At 35.8% G+C, this 16845-nt stretch overlaps 1 pseudogene; it reads left to right on the top strand.

Annotated features, from left to right (window-relative positions):
- Positions 1 to 1931: 1931 nt before the first annotated feature.
- LOC119569411 overlaps positions 1932 to 16845 on the top strand; it is a 28801-nt pseudogene continuing 13887 nt past the window's right edge.

Raw genomic sequence — 16845 nt, 5'->3', positions numbered from 1 at the left:
CACATCACCTTGACATTAAGCCCCATCCAGTTTAACATTCTTCAAATATCATACATCAGTTACTGAATGTATTCGACGATTGCCGCAAATTTTTTCTCTTTTCAGGGAAAATACAGAATAACGTGTTTTAAGTGGTTAATTCCAACCAAGATCAAGAGTGGTCCACCATCTCCAGAAAGGGAAAGCCTTCAGGTCTTTCAGAAATGATGAGTGGAAATACGTGACGTTGTTAAGACGATATATGTCCCAATGAATGAGTGGGAATGCAACAGGGATTAAATTTTAAATGCAACAACAAAAAAATAACAAACCGGTAAGCCCAATCAGGAAAAGGATGTGAATATAATCAAAAATGCATGTAAAGAATTGACGGATGATATTTACAAGATCAAGTTCTCCAAGGATTACTAGCTGATTGCCACTGATGGGAAATTGGGAATCCCAGGATGGCGGCAATAGTACTAAAAACTACAGCAAGCAGTCGGCCGGCCGTTAAGGCAAAAGAAGTAATTATTGTACATAGAGAAAACCATTAGATGCATAAAAATATTATCTCATACTTTGAAGTACTTTTTTAATATTTCCGGATGATTTCATGAACTGATCTTGAGTCTACGTCTACAACTTTCACAGATATATTTCCTGAAAATTCTTCCCAAAGTCCTGCAATAATAATTACAACAACAACAACACAACAATAAAAATATAATAATAATAATAAAATGACCACAGCAAAAACCCCTTGAATTTCCCAAGGATGGGGATCATGTTCTCTACATAATGTGAAACTAATGATCAGACCTTGAAAACAGAGATAACATTTCGTAAAAATCTTCCGACAAGGTCGATCATGGGGTGATACTCGGAATGAAAATGACGGTGGATATACATTCCAACGGGGAAAAACAGTTTATGTATAGTTGATGAATCAGAGAGCAGAGAAATATTTATAAAAGACACAGGCTTCTTTATGAAGAGCGACAGTCTCCACGCGGAACAAGTGTAATTGGGGAATGGGCAAAATTAATTCGTTAATGGCTCAATATTGTTTAATAGTGCACCGAAGAATATTAGCGATATAATTGAACTTTGGGAATATTTACTAGAAAATTCTATGACTGGTTTAATTCAATACCTTTTGAACCAAATAATTAAAGGCCAGTACCATATCAATCCCTCTCAATTCCTAGGAGCAGTCAGGCGTGGGTCAAGATGGCCCTACATGTATATTATGTTACTAGCGTGGTTCTCACCAGAAGTACACATTAATAAAATATGTACCTTGCCTTCAATCTCCATGTAATGGGACCGTCAGAGAAAAGGGAAATGGACACTGTACAGGATCTACGAAAATAACCCTCTTTTTGCGTTTACTACACCTTTTAAAGAGCTGCGAATAGATCAAGGTGTTACACCATATTTAAATCTGGTATTTATGTACATAGTCTTTGATCATACCATCATGCACTTGGAATGACATGCACAGTGCCTGGATCCACGGGGACCAGCTGTGCTATCAACAGCCTTGAGCGATCAAACCTGTATGGTACTATATGGTGATATATGATATCAAAAAGTAGAGGACGTTTGATATAATGCACGGCGAAAATGTACATGAAATAATCTGCGTTCTATATATTATAATGTTTTTTATTGTTACCAATTCCATTCCGTTTATAGTTTTCCCAAAATTTTTTTGAAAGTTACCCATGCACTTGCATTCATTTTCTTCTACAAACCACAATATTAGACATAACAGATTTATTCTGAATTTAAATCGCGAATCCTAATAAGCAAAATAGATACACAGAACTTTAATAATTTAAAATCAATCAAATATCAAGTCTATATTGAAATCAGAGTAAGCTGCAGTAAGTGTCGATTTAAAAGATACAGAAGAAATCTTTTTATCTAGCACCTCGTCGTCCCGGAAAGCTTGTAAACAATGGCAGATTCAGGACTGACTTTTCATCGAGTTTTTACGAAAGTACAGTCCACATTACCTCATTGTATTGAGAATAATGATGCCCAATCTATTACCGACATCTTCTCATCAAAAATTAAGTAAGTGTACTTTTTCCAGTAACATATATTAGTCTCTTTGTATGTTCGAAAAATGATAGAAGAAATTTAATTTCACATTTCTCTATAAAGCTTTGCCTGTCACTCATGAAATATCAGGGGAACATTAAAAATATGCGAAATTACGAAGAAAAAGGTGCTGTGCTACCTTTTATAAAATTTAAAAACTGTACCTGCAGTGATCGATTCTCTCGTGCCAGCCTACAAACCTCCACAATGTATGTGCTGGTAAGATAGAGCTTGTAGACTTCCCTAGTAAAGGCCATAACGCTGCTGGATTTTTATTTCTAGAAAATTCCTTGAGATTGTTGAGAAAGTGACTACACTCCTCTGAGACTAAGTCCTTACTCCAACTTACAACCTTACAACCTTGAGGGTACTCCAAGGATCAATCTGTAAATGTCACTGTACAAAACAAAATCTTCATAACCTAAGGACTTTGCCTGTGAATTTGGCCCCCATACGCGTCTGTCATGGCCTGTTTTCCTCATTTCTGATTTATTCTTTTAAAAGTGCATATTATTTTTTTGTATCATTGAGTGTATTTTTTTCAGATAATATAGAAGACATGAAATTTTAGTAAACAAACATGAAGTGCTACTAAAGTGCAAGAACAAGATGCAGACTAATTAAACCTTACTGCCGGGCCACAAACATCTTGATCTGCCGGGTACGGCTATAAGTGGTGACATGCTAGAGTGCATTGAGCAGAAAGTTCCGCTACATGTAGCAAACTCCTGCTTCTAATGGCAGGACAGTTGCCAGAAATCAATGGAGTCTGTGATGCCGAAAGATTTCTAATACCATCACTAATGGATTAAGATAGTCAAATTTAAAATGTGGAAAGATATACTTATGTCAGAATGTTAAACTAAAGGTGCCAAAATTTGTCACTTGGAGACTAAGTCAAACCATGCAACTCAGAAGATGGCACTCAGGAAGTAGTATGTGTACTATTATCTATTTACATGGAATTTCACATTATTATATCATACTTTTCCTCAAATGATATAAAATAACATTACATTTCATTAATTTAGGTAATTCCTCTAATCTATTTACATTGTATGCTCCATAAAATTTAGTGTGATGTTGCTGTATGGTGCAATAATATGCAATTTGCCATGACATTGGGTACAGAAGTCATATGGGTGTTGTCGCACATGGTATTCAAACTTGTGTAGAAAGTGTAATGAGCTGGTGAAATGTTTTGTCAGTGATATGATTTAGGTCATTTTTTGGAAATAGTACAGGTGGCCATTTCTTTCAAACATGCATTTTTCTAGTTGATTTTGTTGTGTTTCGTATGTTTTCAACCTGCATTTCAACTGCAAACCACCACTTCTATGAGTTTTGAGTACCAACCTCTGCAATCACAGTCATTATGCATGCATTTCAAATTTCAAAGTTCCTCACATTTCTCTTAACAGGGGGCTTCTCCCCTGTCATCCCAGGTGAGGGTAAGGGGCTGTTGCCCCTATACCCCTACCAGGATAACAAATCTTCACCTCATATGCACGGCACGAGAAATCCTCAATAACATGATGTAACATGACATGACACAACCCCCAGCTGATAATTGGAATACATAATAAAGACTAAGAGATATATCTTCCTATAGTATATGGTATGCCTCACAGTCTACTGGTTATTGTGTACCTCTCCGTATACTCAATCCATCGGTGAATACTTAGAGGATGTCTTCCTGGTTAGGTTTTGGTGGTATAGGGGTTCTGCATTGTAATTACTAGATCCTTGATAGCTTCAGAATGAGAGCAATCCACTAGTACCAGTATTGTTGTGATTTGTAAGTGTTTACCCTGGGTTATTACTTATCACACATGATAATCTGCCCATGTAACATGTTTTTCAAAAAGATGCTCTAAGCTTAGGCAAACTGAGGATGCTATTCTTGTAAAGTTGCAGTCTCTGGTACAAGAAATAATCTGTAGACACTAATGGTAATGCCACAGATATGTGTAAAATATCGTGGAAAATGCTACTCACAACTGAAGTCCACATGGTGCTCATGAGTGTCAGCTCTGTCTTGCTGTGCATACCAAGGTGAAGACAATGTTTGCCAAGTGGGTGTTATGAGGCAGAGCCCTCCATCAACCTCCCCTCGGGCAGTGAACAAAGGGCATGCCCAGTCACAGTAACAGATTGTTGTATAAATTTTTGCCTCTGGTGGGTGTATTCACCCTAAAGAATTTCCATTGAGACCAAAGGCAGACAGTACTATGGATTAATAAAATGCCCATATTTTTACACCATTGTATGAGCTTGAAGTGAAACAATTCATAGTTTGTTATAAGGTATATTAATTTTTTGGTCAGATTTTGCATTATTTGTTTTAATAATTGTCAATATTACATTCATGTAATAGAGTTTTTATTTTATCAAAATAACAGAAATGTAACTTCAAGCTCACTTAGATTAATGCATTAGCACTGGATAATTGCAATATCCACTGTAGTTTTGTTTTGTGAATTTTGTTGACATGCGGATGGCTCCAGGAGCATTTAGTCATCAAAATGACTTACCTGAACTTATGTAATATCCCCATTCCTTTAATTTAATTTTATTTTTTCAATGCTATTAATATTGCTGTTATTATTGTGATTATTATTCAATTGGGACTATTATATATTATTATCAATACTAGAGCAATAAGAAATAAGAAATATATATCTCTCCAAAATCAAGGAAAAGGGTTATCAGCCTGGACTAGTAACTGATGCCTTGGTGACGAAGCTCTTGCGGTGCTATATGTATGTATCAAAATTAGTAAACTAGAATCACAGTGTCATGCAGTCTGTTTTTGCCATTCCAGCATTATTTGAGTTAAGGAAATGTATTTTTTTACCTAGTATAAGAAACTTTAGACAGAATCCTTAACAGAGATGTGAAAGTAATTATGGGAGACCTCAACACCAAAGTAGGCAAAAATGATCTAAAAAATGACATCTGTGGAAATTCGGCCTTGGAGATATAATGAAGAGGCAAAGATTTTATTGAATTCTGTAGTACAAATAATCTAGTTATATGCCAACACATTGTTCCAACACACCCAAGACACTAGTACATGTGGTTTTCACCAGACAAAAGAACACGCAACCAAATTGACTACATTGTGTTGAACCAGAAATGGAAAAGTTGTATAAAAAATGCCAAGACAAGACCTGGTGCTGATTGCAACAGTGACCACCAACTACTACTATCGACTTTCAAATAAGACTCAAAAAATGGAGCGTCCAACATCACCTCTAAAGCTCAACTACAAAACTCTTGACAACAATTACAGAATTACAGTGTCAACAAATTTGAATTGCTCAATGAGTGTGAGATGATAAAACACCAAATGAGTTGTGGGAAGAAGGAAAAAGAACTGCTGACGCGTGCTTAAGAAACTATCGCCAAAAGAAAAAGACAAATTCCCCCTTGGATATCTGAAGAAACACTAAGTGAAATTGAAACAAGAAGATGCCTGAAATCAAAGGGTATCAATAATCCAGTTGACAAAGTAATTTACAAAACTAAAATACAAAAATTCAAAGATTGTTGCGACGAGATAAGGAAAAATATTTAAATGAACATTGCCAGAGAATTGAAAACTGTTCTATCAATAGGACAACTAAAGAACTTTACCAACGAGTACGAAACATTACATGAAAATTTAAACCTACAATGGACACTATCAAAACTGAAGATGGACTAGTTTTAGTGATGGAAAAGAAGTCAAAGATAGATGGAATCAATATTGTTCCAACCTATACAAAAGAATAAAGATCTAACAACAACATTAATAGACTCAATGACAGCGAAGATGAACCACCGCCGCTGCTAGACGAAGTTATAAAAGTCATAAAAGAATTAAAGCCTGGGAATAGATGAAATTACAGCAGAACTAATCAAGAATGCTGGCGAAAGTGTTGAATACTTCTTCTACAAACTTTGTACAAAAATTTGGAATGAAAGATGGCGAGAAGACTGGGTAAAATCAGTCTTTACTCCCATACCTAAAAAAGGTGACTTACTCCGATGCAATAGTAACAAGACAATTGCTTTAAAAAGTCACAGCAGCAAAATTTTGTTGAAAATTATTGCTGAATGAATGAAGTTAAAAGTTAAGAGAAGAAAATGCAGACGAACAAGCAGGTTTTTTCCCTGGAAAAGGTACCAGAAACCAATCCTAAATCTGAAGTTGATCATGGAGAGGAGCGGAGAGCATCAAAGGGACCTGTGCCTGTGTTTCATCGATTGCTCGAAGCTTTTGATGCTGTTGATCATGATGTCCTCTGGAATAACATGAACAATATGAGGTTTCCAAAGCACATCATCCAGCTGGTAAAAGCTATGTATGACCAACACAAGCAGCTGTGGAACCACTTGTGGGTTGGCAGAGTGGTTCGAGGTCAGCCAGGGAGTGCGACAAGGTTACATTCTGTCTCCGCACCTTTTTGATATATATTTTGAGGCAGTTGTGAGAGGCGTTCTGGAGAATTTTGAGGGAACTGTAGATGTTGGATGGTACAAAATGTCAAATCTGGGATGCGCCGATGATATAGTTTTGGTTGCCAGCAGTATCATTGAACTACCAACAACTGCTAGATAAAGTTAGAGAAGCGGGCGAGGTGGCTGGTTTATTTCTTAATGCCAAGAAAAACTAAGACCATGAAGATTCAAAGATGGCCGGCAGTGGGCGATGGTGAGCATGTTACAGTCAATGGGGTGGTTGTGGAAAAAGTGAAGGAGTTCACTTGTCTTGGAGCTGTTTTGCTAATACATATGGTGATTCACCGGAATAAAAGGAGGAATTGCTATTGCCAGTGACGCCGCAGTTGCTCTCAGTAGCATCTGGAAAACCGAAGCATTGCCTTGCGGACAGGCTGAGGTTATTGAACTCATTAGTTTTCCCAGTTGTGTCATATGGTTCTGAGTGTTGGGTGCTGAAGAAGATAGACAGAAGGGGTCATAGTTTTGAACTGTGGTGTTGCAGACGAGTGCTGCATGTTGACTGGACGGAGGGGAAAACGAGTGATGAGGTGCTGAAGAAAATAAATTGTGGGGACCAGCTGTTGGACATCTTGAATGGAAGGAAACTAAAGGTTATTGGTCATGTGATGAGAAGTGAAGTATTGAGAAAACTTGCTGACAGGGATGGTGATAGGAAACAAGGAAGAGGCAAACCGAAGACAAGACTGAGTGACAACATCAAAGATATTTGCGGCTGTCGATGGTACAAGTGGAAAGAAAAGCGCAAGATCGAGTTGAGTGGCGAAGGATGGTGGAGAGGTCGATAGCTGCTCAAACATGAGCATACAGTTATTGATGATGATAAGTGTGCAGCTACATGAGGATCTATCTCTGCCAACCCTAGTTCTTGAACAATACTGCACAAAACTATTTGCCATAAACTGGATACTCAGAACATATTGGTGTTGAAAACTTGCACCTGAAAATAGTGAGTGTCATTGTTGGTCCAGGTGTTTAAGTACCTGTGTAATGACTTCCAAATTCAATTAAGCAATTTAATTAATTCCCAAGTATATTAAATAATAGAAAGTTCACTGCCTGGAGACAACTGTGTTCACTGTGCACACAGTACACCATTATGAATAATAATAAAATAGTATAGGTTACATTTTTAAATGAAAAAATAGTCTTACATTAGGCAAAAATAAAGTGTGTTCTGTATTATTTGTATAGCCCCCTCTCCTTAAAACCCTCCCAAGCCATTGGATGATGAGGGCGAAAGGTTATTATAGAAAAGTAATGTCAGGTAGAAATTTTGTCAGCAAAGCATATTTTCATAGTTAAATTATTTACTCATTGTATAATGTGTGCTTGATAATTTCAATTTTATGCTTATGTAGACTATTTTATGTGTGTCAGCATTTGACAGAGAGAAACACATTGTGACTTATATAATTTCACATAAAACACCAACACGCTATAAGAGAAATTAAACCATCTTTACTAATGTTTGGTACGTTCAAGATTATTTGTTGTCTGCAATGTAGATAAGTAGAATTTGAGGTTATTATTTTTGCTAAAAGTTGGCTCTATTTTCATAGAAAATTGATTAGTAAAATGCTTGCATATCATTATCATTATTTATTTTTTTTAATTATCATTATCATTACTATTGTTGATATAATAACTTCTTAATTTTGTTGATCCAGGTATTGTTAAAATAGTAAAGATGTATGAAAGATAAATATCCCACAGGGACCATAATTACAAATACAGTCCATCTTTTTGTGCAATGGTAGTATGGCTTTGGTAATAGGATGTTAGTATTATGACTTTATTACATGATTCTGTTGTTATCCTTCACTTCTGCAAATTAGTTTCGAAGTAACTATATTTACAGGAAAATAATAAGATGTCTATTGACTAGTGTTGTGGGACTTCTGGTTGTGCGTGCACGTGTGGAATTCTCGCTCTACCCACAGCAGGGTAGAGCGACATGCAGGAACACTTGATGCTGAGTCTGTCTGACACTCTCTCCCGCCATGAATATGTGGGTGGGGATGGGGAGGAGGGGTTCACAGGAGGCATACCCCCTGCATTAGACAATATAGTGACTGATTCAATACTGTGATTACAGCAGAGTTCAAGAATTCAACACTATGCACATGTGACCCAAACTCCCAGAAAAATAGGCAATATATATCACATTACAATACAGTAAACATTGCCACAGCTAATTAGTTTATATATCAATGCCATTACAGTTCCTTTGTAAGACAATATTCTGTATGAATTACAATTTGAATTGTTTTATATTTACTAAAATAATATAATCAATATATAGTTCAAGTCATTGCTTATAGCTGTCAAGACATCTATATCAAACCAGTTGTGATTGATTACAGTATATTCTGGTGGTCTTGTATATCCAGATATATACATATACATGTTTGTATTTATATTTTCACATAGTCTAGGAGAAGTATAGATTATAATTTTTTACCAAAGGGGACAGTTCCAGAACTCTAAGAATATTATTAGGAGTACTGGATGTGAGGACTATACAGTTGCTTTGTTAACTGTACTTGATAAAAGGACATGGTGTTTTTGACTGTCATATTAGAAATTTCCACATATGATAACTAGTCCTTTCGTAAGGTGTGGATGGTAATGTAGTATTCTCCTTCACATTTTCTTCTGCTAATTACTTATATTTTTCCTCACAGTGAAACAACAAAACATTGCGTGGAATCTGCTGTCCGCAATTACGTGACAAAGACGGTGATCAATGGAGAGTTGACAGAGATAGAACACCTCAAGCAGTGACATCAGTAAGTCTACTGTTTTTCTTGTTATGTATATGTCAGGGTTCGATTTAGGAAATAGCTGTTAGGTCAATGAAACATTTCACAGGATTTACTGCTAAGGCACACAAATACACTAAACAAAAGAGTGAAATATTGTATACACTTTATTAATTTTTCCTGTCAATCCTTTTTAGTTATAGTTTTAGTTGTTTTCTTAAGACAAGAATAGTGTGATAAGTTTAGCTTTAGTGTCTGATTTTTTAAAACATTACAGAGTGTTCTTGTACTGATTTTTTTCTCCTAGAATGATCAAGTCTATATCCCTCTTTATATTGCTTATAAGGAGAGGTTTCCGTAGTAGTAAACACTTTTAAAACGAGTCTTAATATTTCAGATATGCATAGAGTTGGTCAGAAATGAATTATGTCTTCCAACACTTCCTGTTTTGGTCCTCTCTGATTCCTTTGACATGCTGACCATAACTCAGTGTGAAAAATTATTACATTTGTTGAAACTAATGTCAGTGTTTGGAAGGAAGACACATTCTTCGCTCCATGCAAGACCAGCGTTCTTCGTATGTGCAATGGTTAGTGATTGTATTTATTTATTGGTTTATTTATTTTATAAATTTTTAAAATTTATTATTATTTTTTTTCCAGTTTCCTTGAAGGTAACTTATTTGGGGTTATTGGTATTAACCCATTGCCGACGGGTGGCATGTACGCACATGCCACGGCATGGCGGGACCATCTGCCGGGGCACGTACGCACATGCCATAGAGTATGTATGGACATGCCATGATTTTTTTTTTGTTACAATCACGGCAAAAGATTATTTTTTTGCCATTGAAGGGTGATTAAGTCGGTTTTAACACTTTCTTATTTTTACCATGCAACAAACAAAAAAAATGCAATAAACCGACGATTTCAACTCCATGATGCTGCATACTGCTTATTCTATTCGGGCTATAGACCGAATAATGATCAACTATGGAGTCTATATAAAAAAAAATAACCCTTCAGTCTCGATTTATCAGGAAGTTTGGCAAGTAGAGACTAAAAAAAAATGAAAACTGAAATACAACATATCTTCGTAGTATTACGAAGAAATGGCATGGGATGCTGGTATTTGGCATGAGTGGTTGCGCATGCTCAGACGACGATATAAGCCCCCGGCAGTGAGGCCCGGGCCTCTATGAATGCTACCCGTCAGTTATGGGTTTAACCCATTGCTGCTGACAACATGGTCAGTACATGGCACCTACAGAGTGTTTTTTTTTTTTTTTTTTTTTTTCTTTTTCTTCTCTTTTTCTTTTCTTTTTCATCATCATCACTTGCATGCAAAACATGATTTTCATGTTTTTCCATGTTCAGAGATGCAAGATATGCATTTTAGTTGCTAGATTGTATCTGTATTAGCCTGATTATGTACACTAGAGTCCATTTCAAAAAATGAATGTTACACTCTTACAAGATTAAATGTGTTATTTGAAAAAAAAAATTGTTTTCACATATCTTATTTTTACAGAATAATAGATTGTATGTAGTGATATACAGGGCTGCTGCCACCATGGATTCAGTACTTCCCTTCTGTCTGTCATACTTCAAGATAGTCACACTGCAGACCACCAAAAGCATATGGGTAGTTGACCTGAGGAGACCGATCTTGGAAACGAGAGTGATGGTTATTTATAGGTTCACATCATCAACAAGAGAGCACCATGTTTTGGTGCTTGACATCTTCCAGGCATACCAGACAAATGATTTGTAAAATATAATATTGGCATCATCATCACATGATGTGAATGATGCATCACCCAAAGTTGCACCCAAGTTTGGCTATATTTTTGAACCCCACATTACCTATAGGCTATGAGTCGTAATAATATTATGATTATTGTTAATATTATTTTTATGTTTATATTTTTATTTATTTATTTATTTATATTGTTTTTTGTATCAAGGTGTCATCATCATCATCATCATAATAGAACTTGCTATTTCACCCAGTTCTGCCAGGCATGGCATGTATGTACACATCATGTCCACCATGATTTACTTTATTAATTGTTTTTATACATAGATGGCTACACTTTTACTAAGTCACCAATGAGTCAATTATGAATACTGTCTTTCTCACCTGTTTACCCTTTTCCTTGATTTATGAAAATATTTTATGTTATCTTATTTTGCTGTTACTAATGTTTATAACATTATAGTAATTATAATGTCTATAATAAAAATAATGCCATCAATATTCATAGCATTAGTAAAAAAAAATGTTTTTTTCCACCAAATCAAGAAAAGGTAGAAATCAGGTAAGGTCACAAGATCTGCTAATTGACTCCTTTGTGGCTAAGCACAAGCAGAGCCATCTATGTGCAGAGACATTTCACAACATCCCGGCAGCATTGGATGAAGGTTTGATACTGAGCAGAATATTTAATTTCTTTTTCTTTTTCCAATTTTCAGATCTACTTCGTAGGCTTTCTCGCTCCCAAAACACAGTATTTTGTGGACGAATCCTTTTGTTCTTGGCCAGATTTTTCCCCATTCTCTGAACGGTCAGGGTTAAACCTCATCTCAGAATTCAACCTGGAAAATGTCACTACTTTTACAAATGTGGAGACAGAAATGGAAGAAGATGAGGGTATGTAAAACTGCTCTTTACTGGATCTTTTTCATGCTCTGTCAGTCTTGAATTGTTTTGAATTTGGGTTCTTTGACGGGATTTGACTTCCAGTACACATACAAAGGGCTAATGAATGTCTGGAACTATATATGACAATTTCAGTTATCATGATATTCATCAGAGAATTTCACTTATATTGCATTTATATGGCAGATTAGTAAGAAAATCTTCTTTATTTTGCCTTGTCAGGATAAAGTCATGTAAAAATTATCTATGAGGATAGTCTTCAGAATGATAATGATATTAATTAGATGCTATATTTTATATAATTAGCAAGCTCTTTATTCACAATCTATAATCATATATGGTTATTACAGTGTTTGATAAATATTAACAAGGGACTGCACTTATCAGAGTCACCAACTCATGCTAACCTTTGGGATCCTATGGAGAAACAAGGGTTTTAGGTGAAAAATATGGGTGAATTTTCTCACAAATAAGCATTTTAAAAGTAAAAGAAAGTGGAAAAGTGAAAATCCAAGCTACAATTGTATTCTAGGTGATGAATAAGTGGAAAATAGAAAAACCTGAGCTAAGATTCAGCCGTGGAAGCTCTGATGCAGCTTTGCACGAACAAATGAACCTATCCAAAAAGCACAAACTACCAAAAAGATCGCTGTATGAACCAAAAGCCCCAAACCATTCCCAATCACTGTATTTGTTGTGGGCTGTGTGGTGCAGTGGTAACATTCTGTTTAGCAATCTCGTGTTCGAAACCCACACTGTCAGTGGATGGTAACCCCATTGATTTCTTGCACTCGGGGTAATTTAGAAGCAAATATAAACAGACAGTCATAATTTAACTGAAGCACACCAACCCTTAAATTATTATTATTTCCCAGTACATGGGCTCTGACCCTGAACTCCCTCTCAATCACCGTATTTCCCCAGCTAGATCCCTGCCCTTTTGCCATATTTCCCCAGCTTGGGATTCCACACCCCTCCTCCCAGTCTCCTATTTCCCCAGCCGGGAAGTCTGTCCATGCACCCCATTCCAATCACTGAATTTTCTTAGATGGGGGCTCCACCCCTTCCCAGTCACCACATTTCCTACCCATTTGCTTCATCTATAACAATTTTCTGTATATTTCAAGATACAAATTGGGTTTACCTTATTGTTGGAGAGAAGGTGATTGATAAGTTACACACCTCTGGCAAACTTCTGCTGCTGGAACATTGTTATTGTACTTCACTGAAGTTAGTGTTATCCCAGAGGTTGTGACAATTTCAGTAAGAGATAGTTTTCACCAAAATATTAGGAAAGAATTCAGAAACACAATTAGCACTGAAAACAAGCTTTACTTCTGAAACAAGCAATGAGTAATGTGAAACAAAACTATCAAATTTGCCTGTAGAAGCTAATGTGTATATGTAACAGGTATTTCTACTCAAGTATGTGTGTATATGGTGATATAGAACAAGATGATATGGAGCATATTTAATGAGTACATATTTTGGTGTAATTGATATAAATTAAAATTCAGTAATCAGGAATACATCAAAAGTACAGCCCATTTCTAAGAGTGACAATAATTGGAAGTAATGGCACGAGCTATATGTGCCAAAATGGTTTATGTTGGGTTACCACACTAGGAAGTTGTTCACTGTTAAGGAAGGTATGGTTGGTCTTGGGCATGGGAGGCTCATGGGGGTTTCCTTAAATTGGTTAGTTTTATAGATTAGCCTAATTTTGATATCAATGGATGTAGTTTTTTTATTCCCTACTACACTGATCCTAGCTTTTCTCCAAGTTGAAGCAGTTGTTTTATGTACTTTAACCCATTGTTTACAAAAAAATGTGTTAGATTTTTTCTTGAACAGAAATTCAAATTGTTTCTCCATTACCAAGGAATCTATCTTCATTAGGGTTTAGTTATTGGATTCATCACCTTTTTAAGAAGTTGTAATAAGTATCACCTTTATTTGAAAGTATGGAAAACATTTTTATCTTCGTTATTTTTACAACACTTTAGGTGTACCTTCTAAATTTTTATCTTCTGTTATTTTTACAACACTTTAGGTGTACCTTCTGAAAGTGTAATTGCTGTTTATAATTTTATTTTACATCTCATTGCAGGAACCGACAAAGGAGTTGATGGACGACTCAAATTGGACTATACACTGTACCCAAGTTCTGGTCTTTGCAGGATTTCTTTAAAAATCCTGTGCAGTGCTTCCAAAAAGCACCATGGAAGATGTTCACAACGGTATATGATTTCTTTTATGCTGTGTGGTAGAATGTTTACAGCATATACAGCCTAAACAAGCTATTGTATGCAAATTATTATGTTTTAGTTATGTGAAAATACAATGAATACAAGTCTGAGCATGGAAATAGCATCCTTCTTGGAGCTGGTGCTCTTCCAGTTATTCATCATGGATGGTACTTTCCACATTTGTCTATCATTGGAAAAGCCCCTTCATAAATGCCCACTGAGTCTAATCACCCTCCAAGAGCTATGCGCACTCATGGCAAGTTGTAACCTTCATCCGAAATTCTCATGATGGCCAGTTCCCATAGGGGTTGATATTAGAGATTAACTATAGACTAAGAGATGGATTGTAAACATATTGTTTGAGTAACCTTTTTTTTCCACAGTACTGTGGGGATGTACTGGAAGCCTTCAGGAGCTTTAAACTGGACAATGTTCAGAGCAGTGGAACTTCTGCAGCTCGTCTTTCTAGGACATTATCAGAACCTGTTCCAACAGAAGGAAACTCTACTTTGCAGCCTCAAGTAAGAATTTAGGAGACAGTAATAGGTGTATCTGTGTGCATACTTTGACCAGATATTTATTGCATATAAACTAGTAAATGGAAGTGAGCTGATATGGAAAAAAAATGTTGATTCATTCTATACAGAATGTTGGCTGCTTTGCACAAACATACAATTATCTTTGCAGTCAGATTTCATGTGTAGATAATAAGGTCTCTTTCAACTAAAATGAGCAGTTTTTGATGAAGTTAGGCATTCATTAGTGCATTGGCCAGTTGTCCAGCTTACAGTTGTGCATACAAGAATTCATTCTGGCAATTGATACATCTTTGATGACATCTGTCATCTTAGCTTATTTGTCTTGACCCATCAGTAAATAGCTAAAAGTCCTATTCATTATCATGGAAGGCCTACTGTATTGCATACTTTATCATTCCCTGTCCACAAACCACTCTATTACATATCACAGAGGTACCTCCACTATATTATCATCATTTTGATACTTATGTATCTGATACTTATGCAAATGCACATTTTGATAATTTATAAGTTTTATATGATAAGAAATATTTTATATGTTTATATATTTTTCATATAGTAAGCCATCCTAAATTTCATTGATGAACAACAGGTAACTGTAATATTTTTTATGACTTTACTCCCTGCTGACGTTGAGGTATGACAATGAAATACACATTTCCTGGTGCGTAAAATTGAGCTCTTCAAATGTCTGCAACCCAGATTTGACTTAAGTCAAAATTGAAAACTTTTTTTTTAGGATATGTTGATTCTTAAAGTAAACCAAAATATTTAAAAAAATTATTCCTTGTTTCAGGTGGATCAGTACTTTGCCAAATACTTAACAAACCAGAAACTGCTTGACCTGCAGTTCTCAGATGCCAATTTTCGCCGATATGTGTTGTTGCAGATCTTGATTTTGGCTCAGTACCTCACCTCAGACATCAAGTTTAAGCAGTAAGTGCATTGAATTATTTTTTATTTATTTTATAGACATGGGTAGAGTCACATATATTCTTTATATAATATAAATGTACATAATTACTAGTCATTTTAATTTTTCATTATCATCACCTCTTGCATTACATATATGTATGACATTTAATAGATGTCTTTTATGTTAAAGGGAAAAGCTAACAGAAGAGCAGCACGAATGGTAAAGAAAACTGAAGAGCTTGTTTACACACTCTTGGCAGAAAACACCCCCAGATGGACCTGTATTTGTCAAGACAGTGAAACATATTTTAAAAGTAAGTGGCTGTGTTGAACAATTATATTGCTCATTTTGATGTTTTTGTATCAATTTTTTTCACTTCCCACAAATATTTAGTACTTATGACAGGACAGGGTTACAGAAAATTCATAAACCTCACTTATGTTACTTTCAGAGAGAGGAAATGTGGAGTGTTTGGAAAAACGAGGATGCCCAGAATTCAAAAAAACAAGTGTTAACACTTTACATAACAATTCTACTCATCAGGCGGAAGAAATGGTAACATTTTATTTTCAGTTTTTTCTTTTTTCTTTTCCTTTCATGTTAGAGAAGAACATTCATATCATTATTGCTGTCTGTTTCTGATGATAAGAAAATAGAACACAGATCAGTTTTTAATTAAAATATGATGTTAATCCAAAGGAGGATGCTGACTTGAAATCCCCTGCAAAGAAACGACCTAAGCGAAAACTTGGGACCTAGTTCGAGATTTTGATAAAAAGAACAAACACACAGGAGTCAAGTAAGTGGTCTTCCATAGAAGGACTTAAACCCATCTGGTGTCATGACTGCTATGTCATAAAAAAATTTGGCTGTGGGCTGGGTGACAGGAATCTGCTGTTGTGAAAAATTTGGCTGAAGGCCAGGACAAGGATGATTGCCATGAGTACACAAAGCCTATTGGAGGAATTTTAGACTCAGCCATTTAAAGATAGGCTCTTAAATTATTTCCACTGGAAGATGGGTGGTAAGTACCGTCCATGAATTTATGGGCATACTATTTCCATGCATAGGATGCTTCCTGCCTAATGTGACCAGCAGTGCAGGGTATGTACAGAAAG

The sequence above is a fragment of the Penaeus monodon genome, unplaced genomic scaffold (genome assembly GCF_015228065.2).
Source record: "Penaeus monodon isolate SGIC_2016 unplaced genomic scaffold, NSTDA_Pmon_1 PmonScaffold_1496, whole genome shotgun sequence".
NCBI classification, from domain to species: Eukaryota; Metazoa; Arthropoda; class Malacostraca; order Decapoda; family Penaeidae; genus Penaeus; species Penaeus monodon.
Note: the sequence above shows the minus strand (reverse complement) of the source record. Positions and strands in the feature narration are given on the sequence as shown.